The 4,992-nt window shown below is 34.7% G+C and overlaps 1 non-coding gene across 1 annotated transcript; it reads left to right on the top strand.

The window, feature by feature from the left end:
- Positions 1 to 2,113: 2,113 nt before the first annotated feature.
- On the top strand, positions 2,114 to 2,221 carry LOC127743544 (small nucleolar RNA R71). Its single transcript, XR_008004931.1, has one exon. It is a non-coding gene; the product is annotated as a small nucleolar RNA R71 (small nucleolar RNA).
- Positions 2,222 to 4,992: the final 2,771 nt, after the last annotated feature.

Below are 4,992 nucleotides of genomic sequence, written 5' to 3'. Positions count from 1 at the left end.
TCCTTTCCCTTGGGAAGAATTAGAGTTAGTTACTAACAAGCCAACCAACAATGAACCAATTACAATTGAACTCTTGAGTATCCCAACTCAATGGTCTCCTAATATTAATCAACTCCAAAGCCAAGTTGGGAACCTACTCTACTAACATGAATGCCATTACACCATATCATAACATAAATTGAAGAAAGCAATCATAAATATGAAATATCTCAAATTGCATTTAAATAGAGAATCAAATTTAACATGAAGAGTATAAGAGAATTAAGTAAAGAAACATTGAACCTGTGATGAAGAAGAAATAAATCCTAAATCCTTTAAGAGAAATCCTAATCCTAAGATCTAAGAGAGAGGAGAGAGCATCTCTCTCTAAAAACTACATCTAAAACCTCAAATTGTGAGTAATAATTGCCTCCTTGATTCTGCTCCACTCCCAGCCTCTAATATGTGTTTTCTGGGCTGAGAACTGGGTCAGAAATAGCCCAGAAATTGCTGGGGGCGATTTCTGATACGTACAGGTCGCGGGTCATGCGCGCGTACGTGCCAGGTGCGCGTGCGCGCCGATGGGCTTTTTTGCCAATGTGCGCGTGTGCGCCCTTAAACGCCAGATCAAATATGGCAAATTATATATTGTTACGAAGTTCCGAATGTTAGCTTTTTAACGCAACTAGAACCGCCTCATTTGGACTTCTGTATCTGAAGTTATGGTCGATTTAGTACCAAGAGGTCAGGCTGGACAACTTTAGCAGTTTCTTCAGTTCTTGTATTCCTTCCACTTTTGCATGCTTCCTTTCCATCTTCTAAGACATTCCTGCCCTGTAATCTCTGAAATAACTTAACACACATATCACGGCATCGAATGGTAATAAGAGAGGTTTAAACATAGCGAAATTAAGACCAAAGAAGCATGTTTTCAATCATAGAACAAATTTTGAGATTGTAAAACCATGCAAATAGTATGAATAAGTGTGCAAAGGCTTGATAAAAACCACTTAATTGAGCACAAGATAAACTATGAAATAGTGGTTTATCACCAAGTCATTCAGTTCATTGGTGAGAAAGGGTGTTTATCCACCCAAGTCTCATTACCAAATAACTTGGCATCCAACCTCATGATTGCTCCAAGGTACTTAGCAACTTGCTCTTCAGTAATATCTTCATCCTCTTCAGAGGAGGAATAGTCATCAGAGCTCATGAATGGCAGAAGTAGGTTCAATGGAATCTCTATGGTCTCTAGATGAGCCTCAGATTCCTTGGGTTCCTCAAATAGGAACTCCTTTTTGTCCAGAGGACGTCCCATGAGGTCTTCCTCACTGGGATTCACGTCCTCCTCCTCCTCTCTAGGTTCGGCCACACCAAGTAAGGTTATGGCCTTGCACTCTCTTTTTGGATTCTCTTCTGTATTGCTTGAGAGAGTACTAGGAGGAGTTTCAGTGACTCTTTTACTCAGCTGGCCCACTTGTGCCTCCAAATTTCTAATGGAGGACCTTGTTTTATTCATGAAACTTAGAGTGGCCTTAGATAGATCAGAGACTATGTTTGCTAAGCTAGAGGAGCTCTGCTCAGAATTCTCTATTTGTTGCTGAAAGGATGATGGAAAAGGCTTGCTATTGCTTAACCTATTTCTTCCACCATTATTAAAGCCTTGTTGAGGCTTTTGTTGATCCTTCCATAAGAAATTTGGATGATTTCTCCATGAGGAATTATAGGTATTTCTATAGGCTTCACCCATGTAATTCACCTCTGCCATTGCAAGGTTCTCAGGATCATAAGCTTCTTCTTCAGAAGATGCTTCTTTAGTACTGTTGGATGCATTTTGCAATCCATTCAGACTCTGAGAAATCATATTGACTTGTTGAGTCAACATTTTATTCTGAGCCAATATGGCATTCAGAGCATCAATTTCAAGAACTCCCTTCCTCTAAGGCGTCCCATTATTCACAGGATTCCTTTCAGAGGTGTACATGAACTGGTTATTTGTAACCATGTCAATGAGTTCCTGAGCTTCTGCAGGTGTTTTCTTCAGGTGAATAGATCCACCTGCAGAATGGTCCAATGACATCTTAGACAATTCAGACAAACCATCATAGAATATATCCAGGATGGTCCATTCTGAAAGCATGTCAGAAGGACACTTTTTGGTCAGTTGCTTGTATCTCTCCCAAGCTTCATAGAGGGATTCACCTTCTTTCTGCCTGAAGGTTTGAACATCCACTCTAAGCTTGCTCAGCTTTTGAGGAGGAAAGAACTTGGCTAAGAAAGCTATGACCAGCTTACCCCAAGAGTTCAGGCTATCTTTAGGTTGAGAGTCCAACCATGTTCTAGCTCTGTCTCTTACAGCAAAAGGGAAAAGCATAAGCTTATAGACCTCGGGATCAACTCCATTGGTCTTAACAGTATCACAGATCTGCAAGAATTTAGTTAAGAACTAAAAAGGATCTTCTGATGGAAGTCCATGAAACTTGTAATTCTGTTGCATCAAAGAAACTAATTGAGGCTTTAGCTCAAAATTATTTGCTCCAATGGCAGGGATTGAGATGCTTCTTCCATGGAAGTTGGAATTTGGTGCAGTGAAGTCACCAAGCATCTTCCTTGCATTGTTGTTGGGTTCGGCCATGTCTCCTTCTTTTTTGGGATTCTCTGTAAAGTTTTCTCTGGATTGTTGTACTTTAGCTTCTCTTAGCTTCTTCTTCAGAGTCCTTTCAGGTCAGGATCTGCTTCAACAACAATATCTTTATCTTTGCTCCTGCTCATATGAAAAAGAAGAGAACAGAAAAGAAGAGGAATCTTCTATGTCACAGTATAGAGATTCCTTTATGTGAGTAGAAGAATAAGAATGAACGAAGAAGAAGAAAAATTAGAACACAGAGAATGGAGGGGTTCGAATTTTGAGAAGAGAAGTGTTAGCAAATAAATAAAATAAATAGAAAGAGAGAGAGAGAGAGAGAGAGGGAGATTCGAAAATTAGAAGAAAAGAAAAGAAAAATATTTTTGTTTTTATTTTAATTATTAGTTAGAATTCGAAAATTAAGAGAAGAAATAGAATAAAATTAAAATTTAAAATAATTAGTTAATTAAAAGAATTTTGAAAAAGAGGAAGGTGATTTTCGAAAATTAGAGAGAGAAAAGTAGTTAGGTGGTTTTGAAAAAGATAAGAAATAGTAAAACAAACAAAAAAATCAATTAGTTAGTTGAAAATGTTTGAAAATCAATTTTGAAAAGATAAGAAGGTAGAAAAGATTTTGAAATTGATTTTTGAAAAAGATATGATTTGAAAAAGATATGTTTGAAAAGATATGATTGAAAAGATATTATTGAAATTTATTTTGAAAAGGATTTGAAAAAGAAATTTAGAAAGATTTGATTTTGAAAATTAAAGTTAATGACTTGACTTACAAGAAATCAAAAGATATGATTCTAGAATTTAAAGATTGAACCTTTCTTAACAAGAAAGTAACAAACTTCAAATTTTTTAATCAATCACATTAATTGTTAGTAAAGTTTTCGAAAATTATGAAATAAAGATAAGAAAAAGATTTTGAAAATCAATATTTTTTTAAAATTTTTTTCGAAAAACATGAAATAAAAATGAAAAATATTTGATTTTGAAAAAGATTTTGAAAAGATAATTTTTTGAAATTGAAATCTTGACTTGACTAACAAGAAACAACTTATTTTAAAAAAATTTTTGACTAAGTCAACCCAAAGATTTCGAAATTTATGAGTAAAATAAGGAAAATATTTTTTTTTTATTTTTGAATTTAATGAGGAAAGAGAAAAACAACTAAATGACTCAAAACATGAAAAATTAAGATCAAACAAAGAAAACATGCAAGAACACTATGAATGTCAAGATGAACACCAAGAACACTTTGAAGATAATGATGAACATCAAGAACTTATTTTTGAAAAATTTTCAAGAAAAGAGAAATATGCAAGACACTAAACTTAGAAGTTTTCAATGGCTAGACACTATGAATGCAAAAATGCATATGAAAAACAACAAAAGACATAAAACAAGAGAATATGAAGATCAAACAAGAAGACTTACCAAGAACAACTTGAAGATAATGAAGAATGCAATGCATGAATTTTCGAAAAATGCACAAACTTTAGAAACATGCAATTGACACCAAACTTAAAATTTGACACTAGACTCAAACAAGAAACACAAAATTATTTTTGATTTTATAATTTTATAATTTTTTTGTATTTTTTTCAAAAATTATTTTGAAAAGAACGAAAAAGAAGAAAAAATTTTGAAATATTTTTGAAAACTTTTTGAAAATAAATAAAGGTTGAAAAAAAGAAGAAAATTACCTAATCTGAGCAACAAGATGAACCGTTAGTTGTCCAAACTCAAACAATGCCCGGCAACGGCGCCAAAAACTTGATACACGAAATTGTGATCTCAATGGTGCCAACAACTTGGTATGCACAATTGTAATCTCAACTCTTTTTCATAACTTCGCACAACTAACCAGCAAGTGCACTGGGTCATCCAAGTAATAAACCTTACGTGAGTAAGGGTCGATCCCACGGAGATTGTCGGCTTGAAGCAAGCTATGGTTATCTTATAAATCTCAGTAAGGCAGATTCAAATGATTATAGAGTTTTGATAATTAAAAGATAAATAACATAAAATAAAGATAGAAATACTTATGTAATTCATTGGTGGGAATTTCAGATAAGCGTATGGAGATGCGTTATTCCTTCTGAATCTCTGCTTTCCTACTGTCTTCATTCAATCATTCATACTCCTTTCCATGGCAAGCTGTGTGTTGGGTGTCACCGTTGTCAATGGATACTTCCCGTCCTCTCAGTGAAAATGGTCCTCTACAATTTTTGTACGGCTAATCAATTGTCGAATTTCTCGTCTCGGATGAAAAATACCATGCACAGATATCGTATGGCTAATCAACTGTTGGTTCTCGATTGTGTAGGAATAGGATTTACTATCCTTTTGCGTCTGTCACTACTCCCTACAATCGCAAG

This window comes from Arachis duranensis, chromosome 10 (genome assembly GCF_000817695.3).
Source record: "Arachis duranensis cultivar V14167 chromosome 10, aradu.V14167.gnm2.J7QH, whole genome shotgun sequence".
Lineage (NCBI taxonomy): Eukaryota > Viridiplantae > Streptophyta > Magnoliopsida > Fabales > Fabaceae > Arachis > Arachis duranensis.
This window is presented reverse-complemented; position numbering and strand designations above follow the sequence as displayed.